Source organism: Macaca fascicularis, chromosome 7, assembly GCF_037993035.2.
Source record: "Macaca fascicularis isolate 582-1 chromosome 7, T2T-MFA8v1.1".
Taxonomy (NCBI): domain Eukaryota; kingdom Metazoa; phylum Chordata; class Mammalia; order Primates; family Cercopithecidae; genus Macaca; species Macaca fascicularis.
The window spans coordinates 73,877,802-73,901,478 of NC_088381.1; the positions used below are offsets into that span (position 1 = coordinate 73,877,802).

A 23,677-nucleotide genomic window follows, 5' to 3' on the forward strand; every position below is an offset into this window, starting at 1 on the left:
ATATCTATGTGCGCGCACACACACACACACGGCCAGCCCCTCAGACAGATTGCTTGTGAACACATACACACTCCTGCATACTCGTATACATACACACACCCTTAGGGTCATCCAGACCCCAGTTTTTCTGGGGGCATTCACCAGCCTGTGCACACTGTGGCGCACCACCCCTCCTCCCCAGGACATAGACTCACTTCTGGCCACATTCCTAGGTCCATGCTTGCCTACGTGCAAGTAGTTTGACATGCACGCACATGCATGGATGCATGCTCATCCTTTGGCTCACACTGACATGTGAAAACTCAGGAAAATACTATAGAACCAACATGACATTGCAGTGTTTCCATATTTTCTATCCAGCCCCTCCCAGACGCTCATTACCAGACATGCCGGGGAGTTTTGAGGATAAGCCCCCACTCAACTACACACTATGCTATGAACTCAGCCCCCAAGTGGGCTGGGTTCTCTGGGGCTCAGGTGGGTCTCCTATGCCCTTTGGGGAGAGGATATCTCCCTTTTCTAGATTGGACCATGCTCCAAGGACAGAAGGCAGGTGTCTGGCTGTCTGGTACAATCAGTAGCTTTTTTTCAGGATTCAGGAAAGGCTCAGAGGGTGGTAACTAGGTCTGGGAGTCTGCAGAAGGGAGACCTCACCTGCTAACTGATGCACAGGGATGCAGTCCCATGGAGAAGTAGTGAGTGCCTCATCTCTAGGAGGATTCCAATAGGGGCAGCATGATAACCAGGCAGAGATGTTGTGGGAGAATTCATTTGTTTAGTTCAGCTCCTACTCTCTATCAGACCCTGTGCCCAGTGCTTGGAGTACAGTGGTGAGTAACATACAAGCCTGTCTTCAAAGGATCTTAGAGTCTTAAACGGGAAAGTTACACACACACAGTTAATAGATAGACCTGGGCCAGGGGACAGGGATAAGGCTGGGGCAGAGAGGAAAGTGATGTAATGGGTCTTTAGTTTCCACAATGGAATATTGGCATCAGGGACTGAAGTGGATCGTTTAACATCCTGTGCCCAAGGCACACTTGTGGCACTTTGGAAGGTTTTGTTTTGTTTTTTTTTTTTTTTTGAGACAGAGTCTCGCTGTATCACCCAGGATGCAGTGCAGTGGCATGATCTCGGCTCACTGCAACCTCTGCCTCCCAGGTTCAAATAGTTCTTGTGCCTCAGCCTCCCAAATAGCTGGGATTACAGCTGTGTGCCACCACACCTGGCTAATTTTTGTTTTTTAAGTAGAGATGGGATTTTGCCGTGTTGGCCAGGCTGGTCTTGAACTCCTGGCCTCAAATGATCTGCCTGCCTCAGCATCTCAAAGTGCTGGGATTATAGGCGTGAGCCACCGCATCTGACCCTGCACCTTGCAAGTCTTTGTGCTGGATAAGTGATGCGTTAGCTGGTCTCCAAGGGCTCTCTACACTCTAAAATTCCTGTACTCCTGGTCTAGGTCCATGGCTTTCTCACTATGGCACCCTTCCCAAGGTGGGTGGTCTCACCCTAACTCAGGCTGCACAGTGTACCTTTACCCTGGCACTTATCACCTCCACCAAAGCTGTGCCCAGGCTCTTAGTGAGGGGAGTGGCTGGACCCATTCAAGGTCTCCAGGAACAAAGGAGAGGCTCATAAAGAGTGTGACGAATTCAGTTTGATGGGGCGGGGTGGGGGGAGTGTCCAAAAGAAGTATGTCAGGCTCCTTCATGCTCCTGACTTCTTAGGAGTGAAGAACAGTCCACTGCGTCTTATGGAGCCTCATTCTCTTCTATTCCAAAAGGAAGTACAGCTTTGAAGTGATGGGGTGGGGACCTCAGACAGGTAGTTGTTTGCATACTTTTTTTTTAAACCTTACATCTTGTTCAATATGTGGGGCAACCATCTTACTCTTATATCTGCCGGTGGCCCAAGCAAATGCATACCCAGAAAATGACCAGAAAACTTCAACATCTCTCTCTAGGTAAAACGTGTGTCTGTTTCTCTTAGTAGGAAAAATTTCACAGGGAGAATTAGAGAACAAGGGATGCTTTGAAGCCACTTCTTATGTCATATATATATATATATATATAAATATTTAATTTTACCATAGCGTTCCATGGTGTGATGTAATGGTTAGGAGCCTGGGATCCGGAGACATCCCAGTTCAAAGCCTGTTCCCCGCTTTGAGAGAGCTTGGCCACGTCTTTTTGGGCCTGGGTGTGTCTTCAACTGCAAAGCGGGAATAATAATAGTACCATCCTGCTAGGGTTGTTGTGAGGATTAAATGAGCTGATACATGTAAAAGAGCCCAACAATGCCTTCCATGCAGTAAGTACCCAGTGTTCACTGTGGTGATTAATATTAGAGTGAGTGCTCAGTAAATATTTGTTGGGTAAATGTGTGCATTTTTCATTTTGTTGGCGTTCAGGATAAAGTTGTGGGAAAATAAGATCTTCCTGGTAGCCTCTGCCCTGTAACTGGCAGGAGGCGGAGATGGGGTGGGGGTGCGTGGAGGGTCTACAGTAGTTAAAAAAAATAAGCGTTCAGAGAGGATGGGGCCTCGGGTCGTTACTGCGGTCTCCAGCAGGGGGAGCCCAGGTAGTCATCGCTTGCGGTCTCCAGACCGCAAGGCGGGAGGGAATTACCCTTGACCGAGCACCTACTGTGTGCAGTGCCCCCGCCAGGCGCTGGGGAGCGCCGCGAAGGCAGGATGACCGGGAAGTGGCGGGTGGTTGCAGAGGGCGCAGTGAGGTGCTTTTGAACCAACGCAGACTTGCAGGGCCGACTTCCTGAGCGTCCCTTTGCTGCAGCGGGGCACGGGTTTGGTTCCTGGCCAGGCCTGGCCTGGGAAGCGCAGGGCTGAGGGCGGTGTCCCGGCCGCGATCCCGAGTCGGTGCGTGCCTGCGCTGCAGGAGGGCCACCCGGAGCTCGGCTTCTCCGCTGCACCCGGCTCGGAGCAGGCACTCAGTACAACTCAGCGAAGTAAAGCTGCCTGGCCGGGACACTCCGGGCTGCAGGCGTGGGTACAAGGGGCCTCCTCACGGCAGTTTGGGGGTGGAAACAGTACCATCCCCCCGCACCCCACCCTTCCCCCTATCCCTGCGGCTAGACCTGGAAGAGGTAAAGCCCAGAGACTCCACCTTGGAACGGGGCAGGGGTGCCACGTGGGTTCGGGCCTTGAACGGGACATTCCTCATTCTGCCTCCCGCAGCGCCAGGTTTTCTCGTCCACTACTCTGCGGTGGCGGTGGCGGGTCGGCAGCTGGAGGGACAGCTAATTTGGGGGCCCTGGTATGTGTTTATGTATATATGCATGCATCTATGTATATATGGAGTAGTTTTCATAGATATTTTCAAATATCAGAGCTCCCGAGAGTTCATCATTGCAGCTAATTAGCAAAAGGAGTTGCACCTCAGCTCAAAAGATGCCAGAATCGGAAAGATATTGAGGAGCAAATGATTGGAGACGGTTTCCCCTTTGCCCCAGAGCAGGCGGGTTTGGGTTTGGCCCTGTAGATGAGGGCAAGATCGGAAGAGGGAGACGCGGGGGACGCATGCTCTCTGCTGGCCCACGTGGTCCCGGAAGAGTGGCTGAACCAGTGAATCCAGTGAGGCAGCTGGCGGTCCCGCCGGCCCTGCCCACTCCTGGCCCCTGGTGTTTGGCCCAGCAAGCTCAGGAGCTTGGCTTCTGCCCTCCCAGACGCTCTGTGTCTGGAGAAGTTGGGTTGGAGTCGCGAAACTCCACATTTCCAGCTGTGTGAACTCGGCCAGATCTTTTAACCTCTTGAACCCTTGGGAGCCAAAATACCAGCCCCTCAGAGGAGTGCCAGCAAGCGTCTTGAGGGAGACTGTAAACCTCTGTGGATGCCTGTCAAGACCGAGTGTTGAGTGTCTTGCTGGATGTTTGTGTCGTTTAATCCTCATCTGAGGAGTCTTTCTCCCAGTTTTACAGATGGGGTAGTGGAAGTCTTGATGAAAGGAAGTGGATGCCCTTGTTCCTGGGGCAGCCAACTGGAAGCCTCCTGTTGTCCCTCAGGCCCCTTTTGAAGTTCCTAAAATGGAGTGCTGGGACCCCAGGAGGGAGGAGAGTCACACAGGATAATTCTGGCTGAGAGCAGAGGTCTCCTTCACCTGGGGTCTTGGTCTGAGGAACTGAAGTGGGAACCTGGTCAGGACAGATCACCTTCGGGGCCTCACTTTTTGGGTGGCAGCATATTTGCCCAGTCCCCATTGAAGGTTGCAGGAGTCTAGAAAGATACAGGATATGGGCTGGTTGGCGGAAGGGGGAGTCTCCCTTACTTCTATGAAGCCTCCTCACGTATCCCTTTTCCAGAAAAGGCATTCATATTTTATCAACAGAGGGCCAATTATGGGGCATTGATCAGAAGTTTACTTTTGTTTCAGTGACTCCTGACAGCAGCCCCTTGGGAGGAGCTACTTAGGGTTAGAATCTAAGTCCAGGAGCGGTGAAGTGAAAAGTGACTTACCCCAGGTCACATAATGAGGGAGTAAAAAGAGAAGGGGATGGGATTTGATTCTAGGTCTGGTCTGGCCTTGCCTTCACACCAAAAACCTAGTCCTGGCATCCCCCAACTTCTGTATCTACCTTATGATGTCCCTTAGAGCAGGGTAGTTCTGAAGTTGGAGCCTGGCCCATTTAAGGGACATTTCCAGGATGAAGCCTGCCTAAGGATCAAGCCCCCACCTAGTGCAGGGAAGCTAGGTGGGCACAGGGTGCCCATGTGGACCTGGGCAATGGCAGAAATGGAGGGTGTAGCACTGTGGAGCAGATGGCCATGACAGGGTGGGTTCCCACTGTGGTCTGGGGTGTCCCTAAGGTCAAAGTCAGAGTCTTTGCTGCTCCCTTTCCCCTCTCATAGGGAAGCTGAGAGAAAGCTCCTCTTTAGGGTTCTGAAACCCAAAGGTCATTTCTGAGTGAGAAGGCTGAGACCCTTCCCATCTTCTCTGACCCTCCTGACAGGACCTTTAGGAGCCAGAAGCGGCACAGCAAGCCTTCCCCAGGCCACCGACCCCAAGTGGCATCCCCCAACTCCTGAAAGAGGAATCCTGATGGGCTCCAGATTAAAAAATCAATCCAGTTCAAAAGTGATCAGGGGAAACTAGATTCAGTTAGAGAGGGCAGAGCCAGGAGGGCCAGGAGTAGAGGGCGGGCCTCTCACTACCCCATCCTAGAGAAACTCTGCCATTGGTGGGAGAAAATCTGCACTGGGTCTGGAATGATTAAACTGTCCAGCTCTCAGAGAAGCAACTTAGTTCTTGGGAGCTTTGTCAGCAGATATACAACAGAGCAGTGCAGGCTAACAGAAGCTGTGCAGAAACGCCCTTTTCCCCAACCAACTGCACACCTGGCATCTTTTTTAATTTTCCGAAGTCGGGGAAATAAACTCCGGTGTCTACGACAGACACTATTTTCAGAGGGTTTGCTTTGGGTCTCCCCTTCCACTGGTGACCCCTAAAATCCGTAAGGGTCTGGCTTGGCGGTGTGGCGGCATCGTTATCTCCGTTATGAAGGGTAGCAAACAGAAGTCTTCAGAGAAAGGGCATTCGCCTTTTTCTTCTAGCTGCCAGTCTCTGAGAGGGCGCTGGACCCCAAGACTGCAGGACTGGCCTCAGTGCAGAGGCTCTGGATTCTCTGGCTCTGAGGCGAGATGGGAGCTGTCCTCCCAGTGGTGCTGAAACTCGGGCTGCCTCCGTTGGGGTCACCGACAGAAGCTCACTTGTTCAGGCACATCCTGGGTCAGCCTTTCCGCCTCTGAGACGGCCTCCTCCCATCTCAGGTGAGAGATTCAGCCTGGAAGGGAAGTAGTCCACGCCATGATCATTCCGCAAAACCTTAATAGCCACTTAACAGGATTCACTACTTTTCATCTTGCTGCCTCAATCCATTCTCCACTCAGTACCCAGAATGGTCTTTTCAAGAGGCAAATCTGATCCTATGTAAAGTACTCATATGGTTTTCCATATCATTCAGATTAAAACTTAAAAGTTCTTGCTAGAGCTAAGAGATCCCTCCCCCTCAATGATCTAGCCCCTGTCTACTTCTTCCACCTTAATTGTCTATCAGGATGGCAGGGATGGGTTAGAACTGGCTTAATCCTGATGTTTTGAAGATAGAATTGCTTGTATTTGCTGAGACATTAGAGGGGTGTGCAGGAGAGAAATAGTGGAGTCAAGGATGACCCTGGGGGTTTGAGGTTGAGCACCTGGAAGGATGGAGTTTCTATTTCCTGAACTGGGGAAGGCTGAAGGAGGAGTAGAGTTTTGGGGATGGGGATCTGAAGCTGTTTCTGGAAATGTTAAGTTTGAGAGATCTACTAGATAGCCAAAGGGGATAGCCTAGTAGGCAACTGGACATATAAACTTGGCATTCAGAGGAGAGGTTCTGGCTGGAGATATTAATGTGGGAGAGGTAAGCTTATGGTCTTATCTAAAACCATGCAGCAAGATGAGATCACTAGAGAGTAAAAGTACAAAGAAGAAAAGTGTTCCAGGGGCAGAACACTGGAGTACTTTCATTTTAGAGAAAGAAATTAAAGAAAATCAGTAAAGGAGACTGGGAGGGAGGGTCTTTGAAGAAGGAGAAAACAAAAAAAGTGATGTCCTTGAGGCTGGGGGTTGGGGGCAGTGGAGGTATCTTAAGAACAAGGGAGAGATCAAAAGTATCCAATATGCTGACAGGCCAAGAAAGATGAGGATTGATAATTGACCTTTCAATATGGCCTCACAGAGGTCCTTTCTGTTATTTACATATAATATAGTGTATATAATTAATATATTATTAATATAATAATATATTATTAATATATAATATATTATATAATTAATATATAACATTATATATTATAATATATCATATATCATATATTTAATATGATATATATTATATAAATATATAAATTTAATATATAATAGATATATTTAATATATTCAATATCTATTATATATGATATATTATGTATAATATATTATAATGTATAATTGTATATAATATATATTACATATACTATATAAAATATAATATATAAAATAGATCTATTATATATTTAAATATATATATATATATAGTAGAGATGGGGTCTTACCATGTTGCCCAGGCTGGTCTGGAACTCCTGGGCTCAAGCGATCCACTTGCCTTGGCCTCCCAAAATACTGGGATTATAGGCATGAGCCACAACATTTGGCCTCATTTATTGTCTCTTAACCTCCATGCCAACTTGCTTCTAAAGCCACACCAGGGTGACTACAAACAGGAAGGTTCTGGTGGAGATGGGGGGTCATTATTGAACAGAACTGATGAGGTTGTTCATGCCCCTGATCCACCCTCAGCCCACTTTAATGACCCTCCCTGTTCCAGATGAGGAACCAGGTTCGGAATTGTGAAGTGAGTAGCCCAAGGTCATACAGTTGGAAAGCAGTGGGCATGGAAGCAATTCCAGGTCTTTATTGTGCTGCAGAAGAAGCAGGAGACCCTGTGAGCTTCATCTCTAGCAGAGGGACTACCATAGTGACTCTGGAGCCAGACACTTTGGGTTTAAATTCCAGCTCTGCCTCTGACTGACTGAGTCTCTCTGTGCCTCAGTTTTCTCATCAGAAAAAAAAAAAACAAAAAAAAAAGGATAATGATAGTGCATCCCTCCTAGGATTACTGTGAAAATTAAATGAGATAATACAGAAAAAGTGCTTAGCATAACACTAGTATTGTTATTACTTTATTATTATTACCAGTGTCTGAGTCCCTCCCTGGCCATGCCAAGGAGAACCAGCAGGTAGAGAGGAAAACCAGAGCTGAGAATTTTCTGTCCCATCACCCGTGCCAGAAGAGAGAGGGCAGAGGACAGAGGAGGGGCCGCGTGACTGCCTGGGCTAGTGAGCAATTTGCTGGAGGAGCTCATTTGGTGACTCTGACTGAGTTAATTAAAGATGGCCACCAGGGGTCATTGCCATGGTGACAATTAGGCTGGGAAGGAGCCTCATTAAGGTGCGGTTTTAACAAGGCCAGTCGTTTTTAACCTGACATCTACGTGAAAGAGGGATTTTTCAAGTTGCTTCCCTTTCTTCCTTTGCTGTATTTCAGATCCATTTCTAGAGACTTCCTGTTGAAGAACAAGACAGAGGAAAATTCCTGGGTTGAGTCCCTCTGAAAAATCAACAGGGCAACAGGTTTCTTCTTTGTGGTACTACTCTGGCATCCGAAAGGAGGCCTGGTTGGCAGAGGCTTGGAAAGGGAGAGGAGGGTTGAGGTGATGAGGTCAGAGGAGGAGGTGAGGAAGGGACTTATGTTGAATTTTATTCAACATGGAACTGGAGGCCTTTTCTGGAATTAGAAAGACTGCTTCTGCCGCCCAGTCACTTCCCAAACTGAGGTGGCAGGGATGGTGTGGATGGCAGTGGGGTCGGGGGTAGTGTCAAGCCTGTTTCTCCCAAGTTGAAGGGAGGAGGAAGGCAGGAGCCTCAAGCCCTGTCTTAATTCAGAGCACTTTGAAAAGTATGTATTTTTTTCTTATTTCCATAACAATACACTTGTTGAGAAAAATTAAAAATTTCACAAAAGCATAAAAAGAGAATATCTCCTGCAGTGCACACCTAAGATGGAATTGAGTGCAGTGCACACATTGCCTATGTGACAAGAAGCTGAGCACGGGCAACCAGGAGCTGGGTTTGGGGCAGGGGGAAGAGGGTAAGGGATGGGACACATGTACTTTTTCATTTATATCCTTGTCTATTGTTTGAATCTTTATCAGGAAAGTGTAAAATAAAACCAAGTTAAAATAGCATATACTACAACATTTTTCTCTTTTTTTCCTTCCTTCCTTCCTTCCTTCCTTCCTTCCTTCCTTCCTTCCTTCCTTCCTTCCTTCCTTCCTTTCTCTCTCTCTCTCTCTTTCTTTCTTTCTTTTTTTTTTTTTGAGACAGAGTCTCACTCTGTTGCCCAGACTGGAGTGCAGTGGTGCGATCTCGGCTCACTGCAACCTCCACCTCACAGGTTCAAGTGATCCTCCTATCTCAGCCTCCCAAGTAGCTGGGACTACAGGCACACACTACCGTGCTCAGGTAATTTTTGTATTTTTAGTGGAGATGGGGTTTTGTTATGTTGTCCAGGCTTGTCTCCAACTCCTGGCCTCAAGCAATCCACCTGCTTTGGCCTCCTAAAGTGCTGGGATTACAGGTGTGAGCCACTGCACCAGGCTCTGACTTTTTCTTTTTTTTAAAGCACATTGTAAAATATTCAAACTAAACAAAGGGTAGACAAGAAAGGTAAGTTTCTTAGGTGGATCCCCCAGTCCCTTGGGGTGGGTTCCCCACCTCACAGGCAGTTATTAATATCAGTGTATTTTGTATCTGTCCAGAGATATTCCACATGTGTTCAATCACACTGTGCAACAAAGTTAGCACACTATTCACCCTGTTATACATCTTGCCCCCGACTTTTGTTTTTAAGTTGGTCTCAAACTCCTGGGCTCAAGGGATCTTTTTGCCTTAGCCTCCCGAGTAGCTGGGACTATGGGTGCATGGCACTACATCTGGCTAATTTTTTTAAAAAAATTATTTTAAGGGGGTAGTGAGGTGAGGTTTTGCTGTGTTGCCCAGGCGGTCTTGAACTCCTGGCCTCAAGCAATCCTCCTACCTCAGCCTCCAGAGTAGCTGGGATTACAGATGCAAGTCACTATGGCTGGTTTGCATCTCGCTTTTTTAAACTTCACTTCTATTTTAAGGGTGGTCCCATATCAGCACGTACAGAGCTGTCTCATTCTTTCTTAACACATGGCAGGCTGCTGCTGCTGAGAGTCTTTGGGTATGAAGAAGAGGTGATCCGGGCTTTTAAGGGACTCACAAGGATGTATATCCTTTCATGCTCAGCATTTTGCACAGTGGTCAGCACCACACAGAAGCACTTGCTAAATGTTTATGGCTCAGTGAGTGAGTAGCAAATAAAGAGGGAGGAGTTGGAGAAGTAAATAGAGGCTAGACCGTGGTGGTTTTTTTCTTCTTTTTCTTCTCTTTTTTTTTGAGACAGAGTCTCGCTCTATCACCCAGGCTAGAGGTGTGCAGTGGGACGATCTCGGCTCACTGCAACCTCTGCCTCCCAGGTTCAAGTGATTCTCCTGCCTCAGGCTCCCAAGTAGCTGGGATTACAGGCATGCACCACCATGCCCGGCTCCCGGCTCATTTTTTGTATTTTTAGTAGAGATGGGGCTTTAACATGTCAGCCAGGCTGGTCTCGAACCCCTGACCTCAAGTGATCTGGCTGCCTTGGACTCCCAAAGTGTTAGGATTACAGATGTGAGCCACCGTGCCTGGCCCCATGAATGGTTTTGATGGCCATGCTGAAGGTTTGCATTTTCTCTGGTCAGGGACGAGGTCCCCTGAAGGCCCTCATATGGGGGCCAGCACAGTCAGACCTGCTGTCATGGAAAGGTCCTCTGGGAGCTCAGGTAGAATCAGGGTGACCACATAGATGACCACAAATCAGGTGCAGGAGGCTGTATACTGTCCTCATATGCAGTGTCTTCTCCTTTACTGGCCCTCCTGGCAGGAGGAGTATGCACCTATCTCTGGTGAAGGCAGGCATGGCCATGTGACTTGTTTTGACCAATGAAACATGTGGGGAAGAGATATGTGACTTTTTCAGCAGAAGCCTTAAAGGACAGTAAGTTTGGGGTTTGCTGTGCTCTCCTTCTGTTCCCAGGAATGGTGGGCGTATGGGTCAATATGGAACTCCCTGCAGCCTGCATCCCTGAGTGACTTGGATGAGCAGAGGCTTCTTGCCCATCTTCAATGGGCATGTAAATAGGAGTGGGAATGAAACATAGTTTCTTTAAGTCATTGAGGTTTGGAGGGTTGCTGTCACCATAACATAGCCTACCCTGACTGATACACAGGGAGCTGGACTGGGTAGTTCCTGCATGTCTTCCAGATGTGCACAACAGGCCAGGATTCCGCCAGGCTGGCTTTTCTGTGGCTTGGGTCCACTCTTGGTTTACACAGTGGATACTCAGCCTTGAGCTCCTATGGAGACCTAGATTCATAGCCTTTCTGCCCCACTCACTTTGAGCCCCATGAACATTTCTCAGAGGTGGAGAGAAGCCTATAGCAGGAAGAAGACTGCAGCTGCTACTGTCTTCTCTGACGTCTGGCCTTTAAAGGTGGCCTTTAAGTGGTCAGAAACATGAATGGCCATGTTGGCATCACTGTAAGAGGAAGCTGTATCCATGCTCACCAGGATCCCTTTTTCTGAAAGGGAAACCGGGGCAGTAGTGCCATTTAACCCAAACCATTCATGCCATTGAACCTAACAGTTGGTTGCCACTGTTCTTCTTGTAAGAACATTTACCTCACAGGGCTGGAGATGCAGAGGCAGGGTATCCTCAGATGCCGTAGCATCAGGGCTCGGTGACATCACCAAAGATCCAGGTCCCCCACCTCTGTTCTCCACGTTGGCTTTATCCTCAGGAACATTTCCCTCATGAGCACAAGATGGCTGCCAATAGCCATCAGGCCCGTGTTGTTGCCTCCTTGTTCATGCCAAAGAGTGAAGATGCCAAAAATTGCTCCGCCCAATCCACAAACCCATAGTCATCACCAGGGGAGTGCCATCTGCCATCTGGCTCAGACCAGCCATTCTCGATCCCATCAGGCTCAGGGTTCCCTTCTCATAACAAATATTGCTATCCTGATGAAATCTGTAGAAGTGGGACCTACTTACACATGTAATTGCAAAAATAGCAATGCAATGACCTAACTCTAAAAGAAAAACAAAAGGAAATATATAATTAATAAAGTATATTTCAAGAAACATGCTCAGGCAAAAGTATTCTAGAAAGCATAATGAAACAATCAGATGCTTTCACCTGCACCTAAAAGCTCCATGAATGCAGCAGCAATGGATACAGGCAAATACAGATGGGTTTTTTGGTGACCAAAGCGCCACTGGTAACACTGCTACTAGTGACATGATTGTGTTGAGGTGGCAACTCTTGGGAAGATACCAATGAAACAAAGCATAGGCCTCCTCAATGTGCACAGTGGCGGTTTGCTGCAGTATGTTTTCAATATATATGAAAGTCTTGCAAAAAAACCTTTCTGTTAATATGTCATGTGAGATTAGATTCTAGGCTCAGATTTTTCACCTATATTACTGTCCAGTGGAACATTTGAAAGTCATGTGGGGTTCAGGCCAAAGTTTTGCTATGTGCAACTGTCAGGAATTCTAACCTCGATCCCTGCTCACCAAATATCCATAGTGCCCCCACCATTACAAATTATGTCCCACAAAAATGTAACACCCTGTGGGACGCCGCTGCTCCTCTTGAAAATCTGTGGTCTGGTCCAATCATGAATCCTTTGCTGGGCCTGCGATGGGGTGGCTGCCTGGGATTCTATTAGGAAGGAGAAGGAAGGAGTGGAGGTAGGGAGGTTACAAGTGTCCCGCCAGGCCTCAAGCTCACCTGTTACTCATAGGATTCATGGTTCACTCCTAGAGTCCCTTTGTGGGCCTGAAACATCTTAGAAGACTCACAGAGGGGCTCTCAGGAGGACATTTGCTTAGGGGTGTATGTGTGTGTGTATATATATGTGAGTGTATGTGTGTGTGTGTTTTCCATTGAGCTGACTGGTATAGGGAATATTCATGCCTCTCAGTCATAAAGAAATAATAGACAGATGGTTCAGTTCTGGTTCTGTGCCTACCAGGAGAGAATAAGCTTCCTCCTCTCAACTTTTCCCAGGACACTTACCCTCAGACATGTCCAGCTCTTCCTGCAAAGCTCCTTTCCTGCTATTATCTCATTGGACCCTTGCCTCCTGTTGGGTTACTCATATTTTTTTATTATTAACTTATAAGAACTCTTTACGTATTATATATATCACTCCTCTTTTACTTACGTTGTAGACATCTTCTTCCATCGGTCACTTTTCATTTACCTTCATATGAGGTATTTTTTGCTTCATGTAAGTTTTAAATTTTTATGTAATCAGGCCTGGGAATCCAGATGCCTTTGCATGCACCAGGATTGTGGGGCGGGGTGAGCTGGTGATGGAGGCCTGCTGTGGCGAGGTGGAATTGTGACACAGGAAGGCCAACTCACAGGCTTGTGCCTTGAGACTTGGCAAATGTCCAGCAGCCTGGACAGGCCCTCCCCTCCACTCCTCTCCCCAGGAGGCACAGCCATTTGCAAGGCCTGGGGTGTGGAGTTTCTCCTAAATCCCACCACATAATCCTCTGGAGTCATGAATAGCTGGCAGTGCTATCTGAGGAAGGCCAAGAGGTCCCTGAAGGTCCTCTCTTGGCTTCAGGAGTAGGGTGTGCAGGGCATCAATGTGATCCAGTGGAGGCCACCAAGATCTGGGAGCCAGAGTGGGCAGGATGAGTCTCAGTGCACCAACTAACTGGTTGTGTGGCCTTGGGGCAGTCCCTGCCTTGCTCTGGGCTCAGCTTCCTTTTCTGTCCAGGGAGTGGGCTTGACCATTGTGGTGTAGTTTACATTCACTGATGCTGTCCCACCACTGTTGCTCCACACACACACCCTTGAAAGAGCCCCACTGCTGGAGTCTGCCCTCAACCTGGTGTGCTCTGACTCCTCACTTAGGGCAGGAGGGGGCTGTGGCATGAGGATGTCTAGGAGTATCCAAACCTCAGAAACTTGCTCCTGGTATGGGATGTGATTTCTGAGCCTCCCTGGTGCCTGGCTTCAGCCCTGGAAGTATAGAATGGAGGCAGGTCCTGGGGATCCCCCACTGGACTTCCCTGCCTGCAACATATCAAACCTGTTAAAACACACTCACATTCTGCTCTGTGAATTATGTGACAATTGGCTGGTTGGCATGAGTTCCATTCTGTAGACATCTAATTAAACATTTGTTCATTTGGATTTTGTAGTTTCCATTTAAAAATCTGGATACTTCTGTTTTTCATGCCTTTATATTTTTGTTGCCCTAGAAAAATCCATAAGCCAAGCCCTGTGCCTGTCATCACTGCTGGAGAACCCAGCGCTGTGCTCACACCCCACCTCCCCACCAGGCCAGGTCTCCTCCAACTCCTCCCCAGGACCAATGCCCAGTTCTGAAGGTCTCTCCAGCTCATCCTACACAACACAGTTGAAATGATCTTAACTGACTTGTTTTTATTATAAAGACTTTACACATTTTAATTTAATAGTTTTTGTTTCATGTATTTTTCAGAAAGGTGATTCATTCCCATGGCTCAAAATGAACAAAATACACGCAGTGAAAGTTTCCCCATCCCTGTGCCTAGCCACGAATCTCATTTCCTGAGGACACTGATGTCCCCCATTTTAAAATATCTTCCAGATATATCCTATGAACACTCACAATGTATAGTCTTTATTTTGCACCCTTCCTTCGTTTTTTAAAAACACAAATAGTAGCACACAGAGCACCTTTCTGAGCACACGTCCGCTCAGACTTTGCTGGGCTCCCTGATGGGCCTCGTGGGAAAGCCTGCGCTCTTCCTGCTGGGACTAAAGGCCCTCTGGACCCAGCCGCTTCTGAGCGCCCTTCCACGTCCTTGTTCACCGCCAGGCTGTACACAACTGGATCTCCTTGTGAGCCTCCCGCCAGGCTGTGAGGTGCTCAGGGACAGAGGCTGTACCTCATTTGTCTGGACTCCCCAGGGCCAGTCACGGCTCCTGGCACCGAGAGCGCTCAGCAAACGTCGCCGAGCGGGTTCGGAAGCGTCCGGAGGCGGGGATCCCTTTGCCACAGTGACACCTCGTGGTAGATTTCGGAAGTGCAGCAGAGACCGGGCAAGGGGCAGGAGTAGGCGACAGAGGCGGCCTTTGTCGCTCAGGACCTTCGCTGGGCCCTGAATCCTCTTCTATTCCTTTCTGCCTTCCATTCCCGACCCCACCTTGTCCGCCAGCGCCCACTCTGGGACCCACCCTCCCACCACCGGTACTGCTATTGGCTGGAGAGACCCACCCACTCGTGACCAGCGGACTTGGGCACTTAGCAGATGGTGCACGTGGGCGTGTGTGTGTGTGTACACGCACACGTATCTCGGGGTACCTAGCATATACCCTGAGCAGATTTTTAACACTACCCCTCTTCTATAAGACAAAATTATTGGCAGTAGTAATCATGAAATGAATAACAATAAATGGCAGGCAGCCAAAATTTTCTTTTATTGAATTTCCTATATAAACTCATGCCATTTCAAAAATAAATAAAATAAGAAATAGTCATTATAGTTCAAAAAGGGAAAAAATGGGCAAATACTTTTAAATTACATTATTTAAACAAAGAGGGGAAATATACTTACATATTGATTTGTCCCAGTAATGAATAACATTACATTAGAATTAAATAAGACTAAAATACTAACAATCTGCAAAGAGACTTCAATTTTTTTAAACACATTGTTCAAATTCAATAAAATATTCCCTATATAATGTAAAATTTGCATTTTCCAAACAAAAACTATTGCAGCTTCACAGCTTGCTCTCTGATTCACAGTTTTAAATTTTAGTCACAAATAAAATTAAGCAATTCAAGTTCTGTTCTACAACTTCACTATCACTGAGCTAGGGCCTGGAGACACAGGCTGCACCTGAAGTGACTTGGTAGATTCCAACCATCAAAACCTGTCTAGGGGCCAACAGCGGAGCCAGGAGTTCTTGGAATTAACTTTCATGTAGAACACAAGGTTAACTAAAGGATAAGTAATATAAATGTGCACATTTGAAGCCTACATATGTAATCCCAGCTATTCGGGAGGCTGAGGCAGGAGAATTGCTTGAACTTGGGAGGCGGAAGTTGCAGTGTGCCGAGATCACTGCACTCCAGCCTGGGCAACAAGAGCAAAACTCCATCTCAAAAATAAATAAATAAATAAATAATAAAAATAAATAAACAGTTTAAGACACAAAAAGACAAATGTATGATTCTACTCATGTGAGGTACCTAGAATAGGCAAATTCACAGAAACAGAAGTAGAATAGAGGTTACCAGCAATTGGGAGATGGGGGATGGAGAGTTATTGTTTAATAGGTACAGAGTTTCTGTTCAGGATAATGAAGTCCTGGATCGTGGTGATGGTCACACAACATCGTGAATGTACTTAATGCCACCGAATTGTACACTTAAAAATCATAGAAAACATCACATTGAAAAAGCAGTTAGATGGTAAATTTTATGTTATGCATACTTTACCCCAATAAAAAGTCAGAATAAAACAGGTTAGAATTAACAGAATAATTTGGGGAGGGGAATGGAGCATCATTTTACAGACGCAGTTAAGGAATTGCAGCGCAAGTTGATAATCAAAAGCATGATGACTTTTAAATTCTCTACAGACAAAGCACCTGCCTGCCCCTGGCTGGCTCTGTCCTACCTCCTGGCCCTTGGGACATCACTGGTGTGTTTACCTTTGTGGGTCCATGGTTTGGTTGTCCTTTTTGTGTGTCTGAGTCTGTGAGGTATTTGTCTTTTTTTTTTTTTTTTTTTTTGAGACGGAGTCTCACTCTGTCGCCCAGGCTGGAGTGCAGTGGCCAGATCTCAGCCTACTGCCCACGGCAAGCTCCGCTTCCCAGGTTTATCCCATTCTCCTGCTCCAGCCTCCAGAGTAGCTGGGACTACAGGCGCCCGCCACCTCGCCCGGCTAGTTTTTTGTATTTTTTAGTAGAGACAGGGTTTCACCATGTTAGCCAGGATGGTCTCGATCTCCTGACCTCGTGATCCGCCCGTCTCGGCCTCCCAAAGTGCTGGGATTACAGGCTTGAGCCACCGCGTCCGGCCAAGGTATTTGTCTCTGGGTTTCCAATATGTGTGTCTTGGTCTCTCTGCTTAAGTCCCATTTTGTGTACATTTGTGTGTTGTGTGAGGATTAAATGAGATGATCAGGGCCAGGCACACGTCACAGGGCCCATGATAAAGATCCAACAGCCATTGTCTGCTGTGTGCTTGTGTGTGTGTGTTCATCTTTGTGTCTCCCTGCATCTATTGGTGAGGGGATCTCGTGTCTCTTGCATATGTTTCTGTATGTGTCAGCACTGTGTGTGACAGGCACAAGGTCCACCCCTGCTCCCTCTCTCTGGCCGAGGGGTGAGTGGATGGAGCTGTCAGGGAGGGGTGTTGCTGCTCTCAGTTCTCAGGCTTAGGAATCTCCCAGAGCTGGCCTGATGGAAGAGGATGCCCCACAGCCTGGCTTTCCGGACAGCCACACCAAAATGTCTCTGAGGCTGTCTTCTGGGTGAGTCCCAGGCTTTCCAGAAATCCCAGTTGGCTCTGCACTTGCTCGTCCATGGGCCCCAAATGGAACTGTCAGTATTGGATAGCAAATAACCCCAGCAGTATCCAAGGCCCCTTGAGGATACCTTGATTCACGTACTTACACAGAACTAGTGGTGTGAATCATTAGAGCAAATGGCCTGGGAGCCATATGCAACTCAAATCCTGAACTGCTGTCTGGAGACACAATCCATGTTCCTCCCCTAGCTGGGGAGCCTGGGCTCATCATCAGGCACCTCTGTGGGTCTCAATTCTGCAACCTTCCAAGTGGGCACAGTCACTTCAATTGGAATCCCTTCCTCCCTCCCTCCAAACACACCCTGCAGCAGTCTTCAATGTGAGTCCCTTTCAAGGCCAACAGGATGAGCCTTGTGAAGGTCTTCAGCATTCAGAGCCCTTGATGAATAGGTGGGGTGGGGTGGGGGCAGGGAGGCGGCCTGCCAAGGCCGGCTGGCCGTCCTGCAGCTTCAGGGTCTGGAGGGAGCAGGGCAGACTCACAGAGGGGAAGGGAGGCCTCTATACACACTTCCCTTTCCAGCTCCAAGGTTCCCAAGTGGAGGTGGGGTGCGGGCGGCCAGGAAACCCGTTTCCTGAACAAAGGTCAGCCCCTCTTGCCGTTGATGCTCTTTTGGGAGCCTTGGCCTTGGCCAGCAGGAAAGAAAGGCTCCTTCTCTTTGGGTGGGGGCAGGTGCTGGCATGGGACTGCCTGGGAAACAGAGTCCAGTGTCTGTCTCCAATGGGCATTCAGACACCCAGGGCCTGGCAGGCTCTGCCAGCTGCCTGAAAAAGTAGGCATTGTTCTGTCTTCATCCACACCAAAGGGGCCTTCCCTCCACTGCTCCTGGGAGCCTGGCCGACTCTTGCTGCCAGGGTGGGCTGGGACCCAGAAGTGCCCACATCCAGGCACCACAACCAGCTCTGTGGGAGGAGTGGCAGGTGTGGGCTTGGGGGATGGGCTGGGACTCATTCTCGTTCTCATTCAAGTGCTTGGAGTTTGGGAAAAGAGTTCTGGATTCTGAACCACCCTCTGAGCTACAGGAAGGTCTGATTTGGGTGTGTATGTGTGTGTGTGTGTGTGTGTGTGTGTGTGTGTGTACCAAGCAGCAGGGACACAGGGCCTCTCAGATGCTTTGGGTGTCCCAGTTCCCATCTGTGTGGTTCAGCTCTGCTCTGGCATTCTTCCCTCAGCTTTCCACGCTAGCAAGAAGCCACAGATCTCCTTCATTAGTCTAGAGTTCTGGGAAGGGAGCTCCTAAATGCATTGATGAGCTTAGGAAACCCACTTCCTGATGGGGAGACTCAGCAGGACAGGAGGCTTGTGTGGGTCGTTTCCCTATTCCAGGAAACGGGCCTTTCCTTCCGGGAGTGAGCAAAGCTAATGAAGAAGGGACCTTCTGCTCTTTCATCCATGACACACAGGTGACTGAATGCAATGCGGTGCCCTAGACTGGATCCTAGAACAAAGCTCATTCCCAGAAAAACTGCTGAAATCCAAATAAGTATGGAGTTTAGTTCATGGTGTTGAAACAATGTTAATTTCTTAGTTATGGCAAATGTACCATGGCAATATCAGAGGTTAATGTTAGGGCAATCTCACTGTACCATCTGCAACATTTCCGTAAATCTAAAGTCATTTCAAAATTAAAAGGCAGGTAGATGCTGTAGCAGGAGTGTTTACCACCTCATCTCTTTACCCTCAACATACTCTAAGATTGCTGGAAGCCTTAGCCCAAGACTGCTTCTGAATACAGCTAATGTGCCATTAATGACCATTCCACATTCACACTGGGCCTAAGGAACAAAACTACTATTTAGAGACCAGATCGTCATGAATGTCAGGGGCTTGATCCCAGGCATCTCGTTTAATGCACTCCCCATCCTACAAGCAGTAGCTCTAACTTGTTTGAGAGATGGAGAAACCTTGGATCAGTGGGATTGTGAAGCTTGCTGAGGCCACAAAGCCAGAACTGCAGAGCCCAGTCTTGCTGAATTCCGAGTTGGGGTGCTTTGGGGGTGCTTGCTGGGGTACTGTGCCTATAGGGTGAGACTTGTATCTGACAAAGCAGCTGGCTAAGGAAATGGGTCCTGTGATGTGAGGATGGTCCGGAAGAGGAGCCGTTTCAAAGTCTGCAGGAGCTGCATTCTGTCTGCAAACCAGTGGCTCCTCATGGGAGAAGACTTAAAAGTAGCCCCATGGTTCATCAGAGGCCTGAAGGCCATTCTTAAGCCCACCCTCCTCCGTCACCAGTTCCTGCTGCTGTCCTGGGAAATAAGAAAGCAGCATTCCTCCACCCCCAAACTCAACCCTCCTTGGGGCTCTTCTGGTCCTTTCTAGGCCCCTTGGGCAAAGGAACTTTCCTTCACTCCCAATGCAGCTGCCCAGGCTGTGGGTGGCTGGGGCCCAGCTGGCCCCCCCGGTGGGTGGTGGGGGGTGTGGGGAGGATGCCTCCGTGGGCGGCCAGTGAGAGCCGGCTTCCTGGGGCCTCCCCGGGACTGAGCAGCGTGGCCACTTCCGAAGGCCCCTTTGTCCGTCCCTTTATCCAGAAGAGCGGCTGCAATTGTGCAGGGCACAAAGCCCCCGCGGGCCCTGACTTCCCACCCCTGCCTGTGGCCTGCCTGGGAGAGGGTTTCCCAGGCTCCTCAAGAAGGCAGACTCCTGCCCCCTCCTAGGCAGCCAGGGACCCAGACCTTCTACTTCCGGGCCCAGGATCTATTCATCTAGCCTATCCCAGCTCCCCCGTCCCCCAGGGGGCCCAGGCATTCACAGAGGCCATGGACTCACTGCTCCTCCATTGCCCATCCTGGACACACACGGGCAAATGGTTCCCAGGCTTACCACTGGGGTGGCGAGGGAGACCCCAGGAAGACGCTGTGTGCTCCATTCACCTGCTGGAAAGCATTTTTGGAGGATTTGCTGACATAGAGGCATCCTGGGGTGGTGGATTGAGTGTGGGTCACCCCAAGAGGCAGCTGGAAAGTGGGGTACAGCCTGGGAGTGGGCTGGAAGGCATGCCTGCAGGGTCCTCGTGCCTGCTGTGAACACAGAGCAGCTGTGCCAGAGGAGGGACACAGTGAAGGAGGGAAGAGGGAGAAGGAAAGGTATCTTGACCTCCTCCTCTCCTCTCCTTATGCCTTTAAGCATTGGCATGCTAAGCCCTGGGCTGCCATCACTGCACTCAGTCCTTCTAGTACTAGTACTACCCCTTCTTATAGACAACCAAGGCTGAAAGGAGTCAAGTGACTTTCTCAAGGTCTCACAGTGGAATTCAAGGTAGTGGGTCTTTGACACTTAAGTCTGTGCTTCCCCTTCAGGAAAGGGGGCAGGGAAGGCCAGAGGGGTGAACTACATGGCCAAGCCTGCAGAGGCTGCTCCAGGGCTGGCTGCCTTGCCTGGCCTGCCCAGGTACTGGGGCTCTCTGGGAACCCAACTTCGGCTGATCCCCTGGGGATGGCCCCCTCTGCTCAGTCTAACGGCTCTGGCCTGTCTAGGAAAGGGCCAGAAAAGCCCTTCACCCTTGTTTCATCCCTTACCTCTCTGCCCACCCCTCATTGCCAAAGAGGGACTGAGGATGGCACTCCTGGGCCTATCCATATGCCCCGGGAGCACTCCTGGAGGAAATCCTGGCCCACCTAGTGGCCGACGGCTTTTACCCAACCTGTTTTCTTCTGGGTTAGACGAGGCGGTGACTCAAGGTCTAGAGGTCCTTTCCTGGAATCCAGAAGGGCATTGCTAGCCCCAGGGGCCAGGCTCAGGACATGAACCCTCCAGAGAGAGCCAGCCCTGCTCTAGCCTCCAACAAGCCCGGGTCCTTCTGGTGTCCTTAGGAGCAAGCTCGTTTCTGGATTTCTCTGCAGTGACCGAACCAGCCCTGCTGACATTTCCTTCTCATGCCTCTTCCTTGCCTCTCTCTTCTCCCCCTTCGCTTCCACCCTGTTCTTCCTCCTTTTCTACTGTACTTCCTCCTTTTCTCTTTTCTATTTTCCTTCCTCTCCCTTCCTCTGTCTTCCTCCTCCCCTTTCTCCTCTTCCTCTTTCATCTTCTCTTCCTTCCTACCCCTTTTTCCTCTCCCTTTCCTCTGCTTTCCTCTCCAGTCCTCCTCCCCTTCTTTCTTTCCTTCCTCCTGCTTCACATCCTCTTCTTCCTTGGGCCCTCTGTCCCTTCCTTTTTCCCTCCCTCTTCCTCCTTCTTCTACCTCCAGTCCTCTCCAAGGGCCTAGGACTTGAAGCTCTTATAAACAATGTAGTGAGCAGTCTCCTCCTGTCATCTCAGAGTGCCCACAAATCACAAAGCTTACATCAAAGGGAGGTCTTGGGCTTCCTCTACTGAAGTCCCTCAGTAGAGGGCCCAGAGAGGGTATGCAACTTGCACAAGGTCACATAGCTCAGAGCACTGAAGTACCATGTAGCCACTTGTCCATGGGCATACAAATAATCACAGTTACCATTAATTGAGTAACTACTCAGTGTTAGTCCTGTGCCAGGTACTTTATATCTATTCCATGATATCAACCCTTTAGAATAGGTGTTGCTGTTGCCTTTTACTTTGCACAGGGGACTGAAACACAGAGAAATCCAATGACTTGTCCAAGGTCACACAGCTAGAAGGCAGAAGAGCAAGGATTCAGGGTTGGCTCAACTCAACTCTGATCTGCTTTTTTTTTTTTTTTTTGGCATGCTAAGCCATATGACATCTATTCTCTGTCATCCAGGTTGGAGTGCAGTGGCACAATCTCGGCTCACTGCAACCTCTGCCTCCCAGGTTCAAGTCATTCTCCTGCCTCAGCCTCCCAAGTAGCTGGGACTACAGACGCATGCCACCACGCCTGGCTAATTTTTTGTACTTTTTGCTAGAGCGGGGTTTCGCCATGTTGGTCAGGCTGGTCTTGAACTCTTGACCTCAAGTGACCTGCCTGCCTTGGCTTCCCAAAATGCTGTAATTACAGGCATGAGCCACTGTGCCGGGCCCAAGTCTGAGCATTCATGAGATCTGCTAGGGTCACTACCTCTAGCTTCCTCCTCTTCAGGACTCATTGGTCACTGACTTCCCCAGAGCCTGCTTGAGGTCCCACGAGGCCTCTGTGTTACACCAGACTATCCTTTGTCAGCCCAGACCTGAGGCCGCATTATACACCTAGATCCTGCCTGAGATGAGACCATCAGTTCAACCAGGGAGCCTGTCCTGCTTGCTCAGGCCTCGCACATGAGGGCAGAGGAGAATCTTGGGAGAGCAGGGTGGGAGGAAGGCCTTGGAGCATCTCCTCTTTGCATCTGTCTGCCCACCCAGGAGCTCTCCCTCTGAGATGTTGTATGAATTCAGCATCCACAAAAGCTCAGGGCAGAGGTGAGAGTGCAGCTACAGCTGTGGGGATGAGGCCAGGAAGGAGGCAGCAAGAGACACTCCAACCCCTCGCTGTCTCTTGGAGCAGAAGGAGACCTGTCAGATATGGGAGGGCAATGGGCTACACCCTCTCGAAGAGGTGCTAAGCTTGGGCCTCTTGCCAGCTCTAAAGAGAGCCTGACCCCGGCTGAGCCAGGTCAGTGTAGGCCAGAATGTCTGCAGGAGGCTGCTCAGTCCAGCAACTAGGTTCTTGCCCTTCACATGGCTTCCCTGCACTCGTCGGTCACAGGCCCTATGAGTGTGGGAGTAGTAAGGGATCCAGGTGGCAGGGAGTCCCTGGTGCTGGCTGGCTGAGCACCCCAGACTAAATGTGTGCCAACACCAGGACCTGAGAGGAGAAAAGAAATGGGTCCACTTGACAGATGAGGAAACTGAGACCCAGATTGGGGAAGAGTTTTGTGAGTTCACACAGTAGATGACAGACACTCCTGGCTCTTGGAGGAGAGGATTCTGGGAGGACCACCAGGGGATCCCCCTCCTCATCCCATACTGGCTCACCAGCCCAAGAGTGCTCAGAGCTTGGAGGACTGCTATTAGGAAGCTGGGCAACTTCTTCCCAGAACAGGGCTTGGGTCCACAGGGAGTGCTTATGGAGGTCCTGCCTGCAGCACCAGAGCTAGCCCATACGGCATCTCCATTTGAGTTGGACAAAAGGACCCCTCTCCCTATCACTTTACCTCCCTTTGCTGGATGGTAAACACATCCAGACTTTTCTTTTCTTTTCTTTTTTGACAGAGTCTCGCTCTGTCACCCAGGCTGGAGTGCAGTGGTGCGATCTCGGCTCACTGAAACCTCCACCTCTCAGGTTCAAGCGATTCTCCTGCCTCAGACTTCCAAGTAGCTGGAATTACAGGCGCCCAACACCATGCCCAGCTAATTTTTCTGTATTTTTAGTGGAGATGGGGTTTCACCATGTTGGTCAGGCGGGTCTTGAACTCCTGACCTCCAGCAATCCATCTGCCTAGGCCTCACAAAGTGCTGGGATTACAGGCGTGAGCCACCATGCCCATCCCACATCCAGACTTTCTGATCC

At 49.3% G+C, this 23,677-nt stretch overlaps 1 long non-coding RNA gene across 4 annotated transcripts in view; it reads left to right on the forward strand.

The window, feature by feature from the left end:
* Positions 1–23,677, forward strand: part of LOC135971897 (uncharacterized) — a 68,185-nt gene that overhangs the window by 14,356 nt on the left and 30,152 nt on the right. For 3 of the 4 annotated variants that reach the window (XR_012415363.1, XR_010588263.2, XR_010588264.2), the window contains exons 2-4: positions 5,564–5,779; positions 8,077–8,162; positions 8,916–9,053. This is a non-coding gene — a long non-coding RNA (uncharacterized lncRNA). The remainder of the gene's footprint in view (positions 1–5,563; positions 5,780–8,076; positions 8,163–8,915; positions 9,054–23,677) is intronic. The other variant, XR_012415364.1, reaches the window with a different exon arrangement.